This window comes from Neodiprion pinetum, chromosome 4 (assembly GCF_021155775.2).
Source record: "Neodiprion pinetum isolate iyNeoPine1 chromosome 4, iyNeoPine1.2, whole genome shotgun sequence".
Taxonomy (NCBI): domain Eukaryota; kingdom Metazoa; phylum Arthropoda; class Insecta; order Hymenoptera; family Diprionidae; genus Neodiprion; species Neodiprion pinetum.
Window position 1 is genome coordinate 11,251,620 of NC_060235.2, and position 14,939 is coordinate 11,266,558.

General features: G+C 47.4%; 2 pseudogenes; both read right to left on the reverse strand.

The window, feature by feature from the left end:
* Positions 1 to 4,258: 4,258 nt before the first annotated feature.
* On the reverse strand, positions 4,259 to 12,780 carry LOC124218375 (large subunit ribosomal RNA; annotated as a pseudogene).
* Positions 12,781 to 13,254: 474 nt separating this feature from the next.
* On the reverse strand, positions 13,255 to 13,409 carry LOC124218330 (5.8S ribosomal RNA; annotated as a pseudogene).
* Between the last annotated feature and the right edge of the window lie 1,530 nt (positions 13,410 to 14,939).

A 14,939-nucleotide genomic window follows, 5' to 3' on the forward strand; every position in this document is an offset into this window, starting at 1 on the left:
AGATGGCGTAATAGGACCACAAACATCTAAATGTATATTAAATAATGGTCTTTCTATGTAATCTTTGTTCTTAAATTTATCAAATGATAGTCGCGCTTGTTTACCGTTAATACAAGCTTCACATAAATAATTGTCAGATATTATTTCACTCACCCTTTCTACGTCATCCACTAATTGCTTATTTCTTATTTTATTAAACTCATCTTTTCCTATATGGCCTAATCGCTAATGCCATAATTTGTATTCGGAATTAGACGCATTATTTGAATAATTGATGAAGCTTTTACTTACCGAAAATTCCAGAGTAAATAGATTGTTCTTCGGCTTACCAGTCATTACCGTCTTACCATTTCGGCTTACTATCACTCCAGGTTTACTGAAATTGACTGAGTATCCTACTTGCTGCATCTTGTATACTGATAACAAATTATACGGTACATCAGGACTGTACAGTACATTCTCGATTTTCCCTTGAACTCCCATATCGCTTGTCACTACGATGGTTCCCATCTTAGTTGCGGTGATGAAGGCTCCATTCTTCGCAATAGAAATTTTGATGGGTGTCTGTAGGTCAGCGAAGGTGTCGGCTAGGTCCTCTCGATTTATCAGATGGTCAAAGGCACCTGAATCCAGTAGGAAAAAAATTTTATTTCTTTTATCTAGTAACTCAAAGTTTCCAGCCATTAATGCAAATCCGTCTCCATTCAGTGGGTCAGCTTGGACGGACTGAACTGTCCTTGGTCTTTCTGCATTGGGTTTAGGCTTTAAACTCTGCAGGTAGTAACGACATTCATTTTTATAATGTCCTCTCCTTCCGCAATGGTGACACTTGACATACTTCTTATTATTTGCACCATTGTGCTTAGGCTTGACGATTCCACGATGATTTTTCCACGGCTTTCTGAACTCCTTATTATATCGTATGACGTCATTGGTTTTCTGCTCCACATGAAGAACCTTTTTACTCGTATAAAGATTTTCATTTACGAGTGTAACTGCATGATCTAATAATCTGATTTTCATGAAACTTAACGTGATATCATCTTCCGATAAAGTCTCGATGGCTGTTATAACACCATTGTACGAAGGTGGTAAGGTAAGTAAGAATTGGATCACTTTATCAACCTCCGAGATGGTTGCCCCGGCTGATGCTAACTCCGATATCAAAGAATCGAACTGCATAAAGTGTTTACATAAATCTGTATCACCTTCTAGTTTCAAACTAAATGATTTCTTTCGAGCTCCTAGTTGTTTTGCCACACTTTTCCGTTCGTAGATATTGTCTAGTGCAGCAAAAATTTGTTTTGTCGACGATTCCGGTTTCACGTAACTCAAATACGAATCGGACAAATACTCGATTAGCGCATTTTTCGCGTTTGATTTCGATTTCTTCCACTTGCTGTCAGGATTCGCCGGTACCGGTTTATCGATGACATGAATCACTTCAAGCTCATTGAAAAGACTACGGATTCTAAACTTCCATATATTATAATTTTCACCATTTAAAGGTTGAATGTTTCTTTTAGATTTTATGTTTTCCATATTGTTCATTAAATGATAAACTATTTTGATATTTGGAAATAATTGTTTTATCTACACTACGAAACACTGAACCGCTTAGTTTTAGTTCACACTCACTAACTTCCAATCGCACTTTGAATGTTATTTTCTTCCTTTTAATAAAATTTGAATTTTCATAATTTTAAATAATCAACAACGTAGCCTGGGCCCATAACCTGGTGGGATTATGGATGTTGGCGTGATAAGTTTTATTAATTAATTGATGATTTATTATAGGAAGATTGTTACTTTATTCAAAATAGAGTATTGGAGGTATGTCTTGACAAACTAAAGGATCAGAGTAAACTGACTCCTTGGAGCTATATTACTGTAGATGTATTTTTAAAAATATATTTGAGGGTCTATACTATGGTTGAAATTATACCTAGTTTTTATGACTCTGTTTAAGTACTCTTATCCTCACTTCCAGAAAACTATAAAAGCAATCGCTACAGGGTTGACAATGTGTTTACCAGATGTTGCGAGAAAGTGAAAACTTTCACTTTTGAAACAAGTAAAACAAAACTCAAATATGAGAAATATAATATCTCAAAAGAGAGGAACTTTTGTGGACGAACTCAATATTTCAACAAGAACTCATTCCGATTACGGGGCCTCGGATGAGTCCCGTATCGTTATTTTTCGTCACTACCTCCCCGTGCCGGAAGTGGGTAATTTGCGCGCCTGCTGCCTTCCTTGGATGTGATAGCCATTTTTCAGGCTCCCTCTCCGGAATCGGAACCTGATTCCCCGTTACCCGTTACAACTATGGTAGGCGCAGAGCCTACCATCGACAGTTGATAAGGCAGACATTTGAAAGAAGCCTCGCCGGTACGAGACCGTGCGATCAGCCCAAAGTTATTCAGAGTCACTAAGGTAAACGGCGGACGGGACGTACCCGCCGCAGATTGGTTTTGATCTAATAAAAGCATTCCTTCCATCTCTGGTCGAAACTCAGTTTGCATGTGTTAGCTGCAGAAGAAGAAGAACCACAGTTATCCAAGTAGATGTGTGTACGATCTAAGAAACCATAACTGATTTAATAAGCCATTCGCGGTTTCACCTTAATCTGGCTTGCACTGAGACATGCATGGCTTAATCTTTGAGACAGGTATATGACTACTGGCAGGATCAACCAGGGAGCTTCAATACAAAATCTCGGCTCGGACGTGCGCCACCCATCGCCGACCGGGTCTCCTAGCCCGGTCGGCCGCGCGTCTACTGTGTGTTTCGGGACTGCCCGCAGGCCGCCCCGATTCCGTGTGCCGCCACCTCGACACTCGGCTTATAAGCGTTCGAACGATCTCCTGTACCCGTCGGCTAGATTGGAAGCGTCTGGGATACGTTGGTATAACATCTCTGGTCTCTGAGTCTACGCTTGGAAGAAAGCGAGTTGACGCGTGCGTTGGAGCGTTTTGCCTTCCGTGTTTCACGAAGAGCCGAACTTCTTGCCACCGCGTCAAGGGCCATTCGGTCTAACACACCGACCCGCGGTAATGCAGTGACGGTAATGAAACATCGCGAGTCGCGTGGTTTCTTTGGCACGAGGCACGGAACGGTCCGTGATCGCCCGCTTCTGGTCTACGCCGACGTACGTATCGTGCTCCCGCACGTACCAGTACGGCGTAGCAGGCGGACGCCGGGAGCCCGGCCCGACTGACTTGCTCCTCTTACTAGTAGGAGCCTGGCCGCTAGGACGTCGGCGCCGATACGGTGGTAGCACGGTCGGCTTACGGGGCGAAACCTCCGCGGGCTATCGAAAAAATTTTGAACTCCGGGAACTTTGTCGAAATTAACCAATGCTCATTTGACGATGTTCCGACAGGCTCCCAGCCCGGATCGACTCCGGGACGCCGCGCATCGCCGTTCGGTCGACTCGGACCGAAAGTTTTACAAGTCCCGTCCGTCCGGATCGACTCCAGGACGCCGCGCGTCGCCTCTTGCTCGATTTGGACCGCAACTTCATCGAGTCCCGTCGGCCCGTATCGATTTCGGGACGCCGCGCATCGCCTTTTGGCTGACACGTACCGAAATTTTTACAAGTCCGGTCGGCCAGTATCGAATTTGGGACGCTGCGCTTCGCCACTCGGTCGACTCGGACCGAAATTTTCACAAGTGTCCCGTGGAGCCGCATCGGGGGTCCGTCCGTCCGCCGTCGTCCCATCGGCCCCGGGTCGCGGCACATTGCCTTTCGGTCGACCCGGACACAAATGTTCACAAGTCCCGCTGTGCCACGGTCGGTCCGCGGGTCCGGCGCCGACTATCACGGGGCGCGGCACATCGCCTTTCCGTCGCCTGGGACGAAAAACATCTCCAAGTCCCTTGGGGATCGAGGACTACGGCCGACGGTCGACGTATCATCGCAAGAATAATTACGGCCTATAATACCATCGCCGAATCCCGCGACGTACCGAGGGGGTCCACCAGTCCCTCCGGTCGCGCTTGTCGGCCTTGCGTTCGCCGACCGGCGATCCGAGCTGCTGCCTCGGATATATCTCGAGTGGCAACGGGTACGGAAAAAAATTTTCTTTTCTAAGTCCCCGCACTCGCATTGCCATCGCACCCGCTCGGCGAGCAGAGCACGGCCGCGCCGGTCCGCCCGCGACTCGTCCGACATGGGACGAGCGACGCGTCGCGTGACCGGCGTCGAGCCAGCTCTGCAAACACCAACACATTGTGGCCTCGTCTAACCGACGAGACGAATTCCCAAGCCAAGGGCTGAGTCTCAACAGATCGCAGTGTGGTAACTGCTCCACCGAGTACAACACCCCGCCAGGTACCTAAGTCGTCTACAGACGATTCCGTATCTCGACATCGGACTGGATGACCCATGATCGACCATTCGAGGCCAGACCGACGAGCGGGAAGATCCCGACGAAGGCCGAAGACCCCGCCCGGCAAACAGGGCTCGTGCGACGACCGGTCCGTGGACCGGCCACCTAGTCAAGTCACATTGTTTTGAGCCTTTCGACCCACGAGACTCCTAGACATATCGTTGCCCCCTTTGACACCGCGCACCACCGGCCGCTCGACCGAGTTCGTGAACCAAATGTCCGAACCTGCGGTTCTTTTTGTACCGAGCAGGATTACTATCGCAACGACGAGTCATCAGTAGGGTAAAACTAACCTGTCTCACGACGGTCTAAACCAAGCTCACGTTCCCTATTGGTGGGTGAACAATCCAACGCTTGGCGAATTCTGCTTCGCAATGATAGGAAGAGCCGACATCAAAGGATCAAAAAGCGACGTCGCTATGAACGCTTGGCCGCCACAAGTCAGTTATCCCTGTGGTAACTTTTCTGACACCTCTTGCTGAAAACTCTTCAAGCCAAAAGAATCGATAGGCCGTGCTCTCGCATTCTCTATGCGTCCTGAACATCGAGATCAAGCCAGCCTTCGCCCTTCTGCTCTACGTGAGGTTTCTGTCCTCGCTGAGCTGGCCTTAGGACACCTGCGTTGTTCTTTGACAGATGTACCGCCCCAGTCAAACTCCCCGCCTGGCAGTGTCCTCAAATCGGATTACGCGAGAGTATGATCGACGATCGGCCGAAGCCACACACCACTCTCACACGCTTGGCTCTAGAACACCGTGACAGCCGGGACGAAAGTCCTCGACGACGCGCTTTGCCTAACCGAGTAAGTAAAGAAACGATGAAAGTAGTGGTATTTCACCGGCGATGTTGCCACCTCCCACTTATGCTACACCTCTTATGTCTCCTTACAGTGCCAGACTAGAGTCAAGTTCAACAGGGTCTTCTTTCCCCGCTAATTTTTCCAAGCCCGTTCCTTTGGCAGTGGTTTCGCTAGATAGTAGATACGGACAGTGGGAATCTCGTTAATCCATCTGTGCGCGTCACTCATTAGATGAAAAGGCATTTGGCTATTGTTTTTTTTTTTAATTACATAATAATCATCTCTTAAGTATAGGCTATAATAATGTAACATTATATTGCCTGAACTTATGTCCAAGCGATAGATCTATTTCTTCGATGTGAAACTGGCCCCTCTCATCCTTCTTTCCTATCTTTCCGGTGTTGCTGTTTTCCCATCACATATTTCTGTATTTTCTTCCTTTCTTTTTAGGTCCCACTGTCGTTGCTCTGCTGAACTGGTTAAATTCGGTGATGCTCCCGACGATGGTCAGTGATGATAGCACTTTGATGTCTTACTGTCTGATGAAACCTCTGGTGAGTAGATAACTGCACGAGGCTTTGCTCCAAACTCCTCCCCAGTTTAGCGTAATTGCATTCACCAGAACAGCGTCGCTACCATATTTTTCTTCAATTTCTTTCATCAGAGATTCATTGTCAGCATAGTATTCAGTTTTACATTTGTTAGCCTTATCTAGGTCAAATCGGTCGTTTATCATCTGAGCGTCTAAAATTACCGACGTTTTTCCGAGGGTGGCTACTATGCCTGGTTTCCTTAGACCTTCATCTGTTTTGAACTTTGGTTCTTCTTCTGTCGCTCATTCTAGCTTTTTCAAATTTCTCACCTAGTATTTACATATCGCTGCGTGTCTCATTATTCTTGATTTGTGCGTGCGATGGCAGTGTTGTAGTATGTGATTCAGGTTTTCGATCCGTCCGCATCCTGCTCTACAATTTCGGTCTTTCATTCTTCCCCTGGCAGTTTTCGAGAGAGTTGGGAGAGCGTTGATTCGGGCTTTACACGAGTTCAGGAAGTCACGGCTTGTGAGAAACCGGTTCCTTCTCCAATCCACTTGTGCTAATGTTTGGTTTTCCTTGACTCCTTTAGTGGTGCGCCATCATAAGTATCATAGAGCTAGCTTGCCCAGAATGCATCGATACTTCTATTGGACCTTAAGATTACATTGGTACTGTCTTTGATCTTGTTTTCCGATCTTGATATTTCTTTTTCCAGGTAGGCGCCAGCTACTGGTCCGGTTATATAGTAGGATTTCAGCGGCCCTTGTAGCCTCCTCAGCTTGAGTGCTGGAGCAGTCCATCTAATGGAGGTGATACCCAGCCCTCCGTCTTTAATAGCTGCGTGGAAATATCCGTTCGGCGCATCATTTGGTAAGTTCAACCATTTCCGTATTGTAGCACGAATAACTTTATCCATCTTTTTCAGGTATCCAAAGGTTGCATCGCCTAGTATTAGTTTGTATTGGACCCTTGGTACTACTATTGTACACAGTATCCAGAGCCTTTGCTGTGGCTTGAGCGGGGCTTTGGTTAGTCGTTCCAGCTGTGTCTCCAAGTTTTCCTTGGTATCAAGCTTCGCTCTCCCTTCCGGTGTAAATGTTATACCTAGATACCTGAATTCGTCTGTCCTTCTGAGGGCTGGTATTGTGACGCCATTTATCTTAAAACGGCACTTCTCGTCGAACGCAGTTCGCTTCTGTCTTGGTATAGACTCAAGTGCGATTGTTGCACATTTGTTCGCGTTGGCTCCGAGGACAACCTTCTTTAAATACGAAGCTACCTGGTTGATCAACGTCTGAAGACCCGTTTCTGTAGATGCAACCAATACTAAGTCATCCGCAAATGCCAGGACGTTTATGTGCAGCCCATTGAGGTCTATACCTATCTCCGGTGTTAAAGATTTCAGCATTCCATCTATTAGGAAGTTAAATAGCGTAGGTGACAAGGGATCTCCTTGTTTGACGCCACATGATGGACTAATTTTCTTTAATTCCCAGTTTCCATGCTGTAGGGTAGTTACGCTATTATGATGAAGTGCCATAACGTAGCTTATCAACGGGTGTGGTATACCTTTGGCGCTCATCGTGGTCTTCAATGCTTCAAAAGATACGGAGTCAAACGCCTTTGCCATATCGAGAATAGCTACGAACATCTTCTTATGTCTTTTCCTGTGATATTTTAGGGCGAGGTCTAATAAAATGGTGTTGTCAGCACATCCATCTGTGTTCCTAAAGGCTCTTTGACGTTCATCTAAGGAAACCGCTTTTAATCTATTCGCGATCGTTTTGTGCAAGGTTCTCATTAGTAGCGAGGAGACCGTAATCGGTCTTAAATCTCCTGGTTCATCCGCACCCTTCTTTTTCGGTATCAATACCGTTCTGGACACACATAATGCCTCTGGTGGCTGACCGCACTAAAGGATCAGATTAAAAATCCTCGCGAGGATTGGCAATGGAACTTATCCAAGTAGCCTTGAGTTCACTCCATCCGGACCAACAGCTGTATTTTTAGGTGGAAATGCTAGCTTGATTTCTTCAATTGTGACAGGTTTCCATAAGTGGTCTGGAGTATTCACTGTATCACCTAATATCGGAGCGGCCTCTTTCACCCGAGTAAATACAGCCCTCCAATATGGTTCCATGGTCTCTTTTGGTATCGAATCTTGCTGTTCGACTAGATCGTCCAGAATCCTTTTTCCACATTCACTGGGGTTCTTCTTCCAGAGATCCTGTATTCTAGCGTAATCAGCTCTTCTTCTTTTCTTCCTACTTTGCGCTAGCTGCCGGGCCGTTTGTGTACGCGGATGTTCGTCATATGATTTTACGTTGGCGGGGAAAATTTCTTTGAGATAAATGCCCAGGTATGCTCGTACGTTATCTCTTATTGTGTCTGGTGTAATTCCACATAAGGCGTTGAGCTTCGGCGCGTAGAACTCTTTGGTGGTTAGAGGTTGTAGTGAGTCGAAGTAAGCCAGGAAAGGATCCTCGTCAGTAGTGACTGAGTCATCAGAACTCTGATTTCCGTCACTATCGTCGTTGTCGTTGCGAGGCTGTCTACGTAGTTCATCCAAAAACTTGGTCACATCTTCCTTATGCTCGTCCTTCCTTCGTTGTCCTTTGATTGATTTCAGAGTTCTCTCTTCACTAGAGGTCTTGAGCAATTCCTGGTTGAGGAAAATCCTTTTACCTTGAGCCGCATACGTTAGTTCAGCTTCTTTTCTAGCTAGCATGAGCCTCTCTTCTCTAGTCCATCTATCTTTCACTGTGGCAGCCGTGTTCTGAAGTTTGAAGGAATCATACCAATTCTTATGTGCACTGTTTTCGTGAACACCTCTTCCTAAAGCACTCGAAAATTCTCGAGGGCACCCGGGAAATCGACATCAGTGAGCCTCTTGTCGTTCAGTCCTTGAGGGTCCAGCTTCGGGTTGTCTTGATTCAGCGCGGTCAGCGGACCGGCTGCTGTTTGTTTCCATCCGAGGCTTGTTTCTAGAATTTAGACCAACACGGTTAGGGTCGAGGGGGCTGGCAACCCACCAAGACCCGAAGATAGCCACCATACTCGGCCGCCTGTGTTTCCACTGACGTTGCCCGACTCTCACCACGAGGAGGTGTACGGTTGGCATTTAGGCTTATAAGATCAATGTATATTATTTTTATTAAGAATATGTAAATTTGAACAACTGGTTAATTTGAAAAATTAACGACGGAGCCAGGAATCGAACCTGGAATCTAGCGATGCTTTACCGGAGACTTACTCCACTAGACTACCTAGCCGCCCTGACTCTGTTGTCATTAATTTCTCTCATAACCAGTGAGTTCAAATTTGTTTTCATGTGCCCGATTTGTATGAGTAAGAATTTCTTCTCTGCATGCACGATGTAAGGAGACTGTAGTGTGTAGATGTTTATGTTTACCCTCTTCAATCCTTTGCTTCCGATGAGAAGCCCGTAAGACGGCAATGCCGTCTAGTAAATGAGATGCGGGTGTGCAAATCATTAATCTACGAGAAAATTTTGTTGAGAATATGTAAATTTGAACAACTGGTGAATTTGAAAAATTAACGACGGAGCCAGGAATCGAACCTGGAATCTAGCGATGCTTTACCGGAGACTTACTCCACTAGACCACCTAGCCGCCCTGACTCTGTCGTCATTAATTTCTCTCATAACCAGTGAGTTCAAATTTGTTTTCATGTGCCCGATTTGTATGAGCAAGAATTTCTTCTCTGCATGCACGATGTAAGGAGACTGTAGTCTGTAGATGTTTATGTTTACCCTTTTCAATCCATTGCTTCCGATTATTACGGGCTTCTCATTGGAAGCAAAGGATTGAAAAGGGATTGAAAAGGATTGAAAACTTATATTATTTTTACTTTTATTTAACATATGAGGCACATCTTTTCACACATAGTCACATACAAATACACACACACACTTATTCCATTTTATACATCGTTTTCTGATTTGTCTCGAAGTTTGGTGAGATTTTTGAATAGACAATAATTCAATTTTCGACTTATCTATGATGCTCGTTTTTTATCACGTTGGCTCCTGCCCTGGGACTGGAATCCGGGATCGGAGTCGATAATTTCAATATTTTCTCCACGTTAGATCTTGTTTTAATTACTGGCCAGTTTCCGTTAAGTCGATTACAAAGAGATGAGCGGATGACCAGTCCCTTCGACGTCCCAGAGCAGAGAGACCGAGCTCACGAAAGCAAACTCGGTAGTGTAATCCAACAAGGGGGGGGGGGGTTAAAAATCGAGGATCGATTGATTCTTCGATTATAGAATTCGAATTTAACCGCAGATCAATTCAAAATTTGGATTTATCACCTTACAGGCTCCAAGGCTAAAGGCGTTCACCAGAGAGTCCTTGAGGAAGTCATGGTTACTTCCGCCGTTTACCCACGCTTGCTTGAATTTCTTCACGTCGACATTCAGAGCACTAGGCAGAAATCACATTGCGTCAACACCCGCTAGGGCCATCGCAATGCTTTGTTTTAATTAGACAGTCGGATTCCCCCAGTCCATGCCAGTTCTGAGCTGACCGTTGAATGACGGCCAAAAAGGACGACGGCAACTGCGACCGCCGCCAAAGCCTCGCAGCAAGGAAGATCCGCGGGAGGCCAAGGCACGGGGCCGAGCTCGGATCCGGTTATTACCATCACCTCGCCCAGGCCCGGCACGTCAGTCAAACCCGCTTGCCGACCAAGCCCGACACGCCCCGATCCTAAGAGCCACTCCTTATTTCAAAGTTACGGATTCAATTTGCCGACTTCCCTTACCTACATTAGTCTATCGACTAGAGGCTCTTCACCTTGGAGACCTGCTGCGGATATGGGTACAAACCGGCGCGAGACCTCCACGTGGCCCCCTCCTGGATTTTCAAGGTCCGAGGGGGAAATCAGGACACCGCCGCAACTGCGGTGCTCTTCGCGTTCCAAACCTCATCTCCCTGCTAGACGATTCCAGGGAATTCGAACGCTTATACAGAGAAGAAAACTTTTTTCATATCTCCCGACGGCGTCTCCAGGTCTTTTTGGGTTACCCGACGAACTCTCTTGCGGGGGCCCGACTTGTAAACGGTTCCGCTGCCGGGTTCCGGAATAGGAACCGGATTCCCTTTCGTCCGACGGGTGTGTCACATTTCAAACCGCGCGCGCCCACGCCGGGGGGACGCAAAGCGAGGCCCGACGTTCGCACAATCACCGACGTCACGACGCGCGTGTCAGGCATAGAAATACACCAAAATCGTCATCGGATTTCTCCTAGGGCTGAGGATCGACTGACTCGTGTGCAACGGCTGTTCACACGAAACCCTTCTCCACGTCAGTCCTCCAGGGCCTCGCTAGAGTATTTGCTTTTACCACAAAGATCTGCACTGACGGCGGCTCCAGGCAGGCTCGCGCCCAGACCCTTCTGCGCACACCGCCGCGACCCTCCTACTCGTCAGGGCTTCATGACGGCCTAGGCCGCCTCGTATGCCGCTGACGGCCAAGTATAGGCGCGACGCTTTAGCGCTATCCATTTTCAGGGCTAGTTGCTTCGGCAGGTGAGTTGTTACACCCTCCTCAGCGGATTCCGACTTCCATTGCCACCGTCCAGCTGTCTTAGGCAAACAACGCCTTTCATGGTATCCAATGAGCGTCGACTTTGGCGCCTTAACTCGGCATTTGGTTCATCCCACAGCGCTAGTTCTGCTTTCCAAAAGTGGCCCACTTGGCACTCTGATCCGAGCTCTCGTGGCTTCATGGTTCAAGCAAGCCAGAGATCCCACCCATTTAAAGTTTGAGAACAGGATAAGGTCGTTTCGGCTCCAAGGCCTCTAATCATTCGCTTTACCGGATGAGACTCGTGTACATTTTGTACGCGAGTGCCAGCTATCCTGAGGGAAACTTCAGTGGGAACCAGCTACTAGATGGTTCGATTAGTCTTACACCCCTTTACCCAGTTCCAAAGATCGATTTGCACGTCAGAATCGCTACGGACCTCCATCAGGGTTTCCCCTGACTTTGTCCTGACCAGGCATAGTTCACCATCTATCGGGTTCCAACATGTACGCTCTGGGTGCGCCTCTTCTCGCAGTGAGAACGAGACGCCCCGGGAGTGCGGGACCGCATCGTGACGCGGCCCATCCTCCCTCGGTCAGCGCTGGGCTGACCTTTACTTTCATTTCGCCTTCAGGTTTGCTCGTCCGAATGACTCGCGCACATGTCAGACTCCTTGGTTCGTGTTTCAAGACGGGTCCCGAAAGTGCCAGCCAACAGCTGGCCAGGCCCGAGGACGGCGCTAGGTCCGAACACCGGGAATCGCTGACCGCGCTTGCGGCGGGCCCGACGCAGTTCAATGCGGCTCTTTACCGTGCGGGTACCGCCGGGCAGACGGACGGGCAACCGGGGGTCTGCCCCGACGAGACTTCCGAGACAGCCAGCCGACATGGCCTCAGACCGACACCCAACGGGTCGCGACGTCCTACTAGGGGAGAAGTGCACGCCGGCGCCGCCGGACATTGCACCGCGACCGAGTGCCGTGGACGCGAGGTCCCGACATCACGAGCTGCGGCGAAGCCTGCGTCGCTGACGATGAGTCTCCCCGTTCGATCTTTCGGGTTTCTCAGGTTTACGCCTGAACAGTTTCACGTACTCTTGAACTCTCTCTCCAAAGTTCTGTTCAACTTTCCCTCACGGTACGTGTTCGCTATCGGTCTCGTGGTCATATTTAGCCTTTGATGGAGTTCACCACCCACTTAGAGCTGCAATCTCAAGTAACCCGACTCTGAGGAGAGATCTTCCCGTGGCGCGTCCCGGTCATTACGGGCCGGGCACCCTCTGCGGGTGAGTGGCCCTATTCAAGATGGACCTGGACGCGGGCCGACGCCCCGGGATGAGTGAATCCTCCCAAACACTACGTTTCCCGCCGGCAGAACCATGTGATTCAGTGATGGGCTGTTTCCTGTTCGCTCGCCACTACTGAGGAAATACTAGTTAATTTCTTTTCCTTTGCTTAGTAATATGCTTAAATTCAGCGGGTAGTCTCGCCTGCTCTGAGGTCGTCGTAGGATTGTAAGTCCGTCGTCGGCGACGGTCGTTCGTTCAAGAACAACACCGTCATTACGGACGAGGACACAACGTATTTTTTATACGTTCCAGCGACGGAAACGACCGTAAACGCCCGCCGTACGGGAGACTCGGGAGCCCCCGCGGCGAAACGTGGACGGAACTTCTTGACATGAGCGGCAAACCAAACGCGCGGTCTAGGCGTGGCCGAGCCGGATTCGTTCGTTCTCTCGACTTTCGCTAACACCGGAACGTGACAAACGGCAGAGACAGCTCGACCCCGCGATCTGCGGCGACGGGTCGTGACCGTGACATACGTGTTCGTTTGAGGCGACGCGACCCGCTGCCGCGCGACTGGCGCGCGATTAGGGCTGCGAACGCCAGTCATTTGCTCGCATAGACACGGTGCGCTGTTCCCCCGGGGGGTTTTCGCAGCACCGTTGCCGACAGAGCAGTCTGTCGTTGTTGAACGACCCTCAGCCAGGCGTGGTCCGGAAATTGTATCTGTGGACCGCAATGTGCGTTCAAAATGTCGATGTTCATGTGTCCTGCAGTTTACAAGTTGACGCGCAATTAGCTTTGTTCCTCATCGACCCACGAGCCAAGTGATCCACCGTTCAGGGTAATCATATACCGGGACAATCTCTCGAAACTATACATATAACGCGCATGCGCCAAATAATTTAATCTCATTGGTCGGTGAAATCGCGCCGCGGTGATGTTTTATTCTGCTGAGCAAGGCGCCAACGTACACAAGATGAAACAAAAGCTGTAATTCTCTCGCGCGTAAAGCCGTGGATTGAGGTTATGCTGCTGTTTATTTTTATGTAGCGTGGATTGTCAAAGAAGAATAGTATCGTTTAGCAATTCCTTGGTTGATTCCGGAAGATATTCAACTGACGCAATAAAGAATTCAACGGAAAAGCAAATATCAAATGATACAGAAATTGGGTGTTATTTATTGAAAGAAGAAATCTGAAATTTAACGTGAAATGTCATTAACAAGTGGGAGTCTGGACAAACAGAGGTAGGTAAGTAAAAACAATGTTTATTGTGAACAGATTCTTCATTTACATAAATTAAAAAATAAATGAATAGTTGAAACCCAGGAGAAGGTATTTCCAGAGTGAATTCGTTACGGTGCAGTGCTCCAGAAGTCAGTAATTAGTGCCGATGAACAAGAAATAAATGAAAGAAATGAGTAACAAGGAATGAAGAAATTATTCATCTTAATCACGAAGCTTAGGAGGACAAAGAAAAGTAATTAACAGAAAACGTACCCGACGCAATACTCACAAAAACCCTCGCCGATATCATTGATTAATTGACAAAGTTTTTGCAGCTCCATTGTACAACAATCAATGTTCCGTTAACAGAGAGGGTTGACCAGATATCCAAGAATAAGAAGAGAAAAAGAACAACAATTAATATTACAGTGTAAATCATGCTACTAATGAAAAATTAGGAAACAAAACAATAACTTACAAGACAATCGTCCTAAAACACTGGGAGACCAATCTCCACTCTTCTGATCACCCCTCGTCTGACCATTGGTTGCCTTTCAAAAAGTGCTGCCTTCCTTTTTGCCTTCAAAAATACCGAAAGATCCTGTTTGATAATAATAGTTTCTAATATTTTCAGGTACGAAATAATTCATTGTCAAAGCGGGACTAAATTTGTCAGGCATGGAAGCATGTAAGTGAATTTCCAATTACGTGATCTTTGACAATGACAATATTGCAACATGGATTCAATGATAAAATTCGTTTTTTTTTCGGCAGGCTCGAAGTTTAAACTTTGATTAACACGAGGAAAATTATGCCTTACCCGATGGTCAAAACGTTTAGGTGGCAAGGATCCTGGTTTCTCGAGCGGTGCAATCATTAGAACCATCGAACCTGGTTGTTTCGTCTGACATCAGGTGCCAGAGTGAATTTCAACAGGCCATCGCCACCTTCTTAACATCAGTTGGGGCGAAATTGAAGAGCGGGATATACTACAGATCATAATGGCTGTATATCACATCATTTTACTTTGATCGAGCCAATAGCGATAAGTTTGTTACTTAACCGTTGCTGCCAATTCATTCTACCGAGGAATCATTCTGTGCACCATTGCAATTCAAGCATTATTATTGACCAGCATTGTTCTTCAA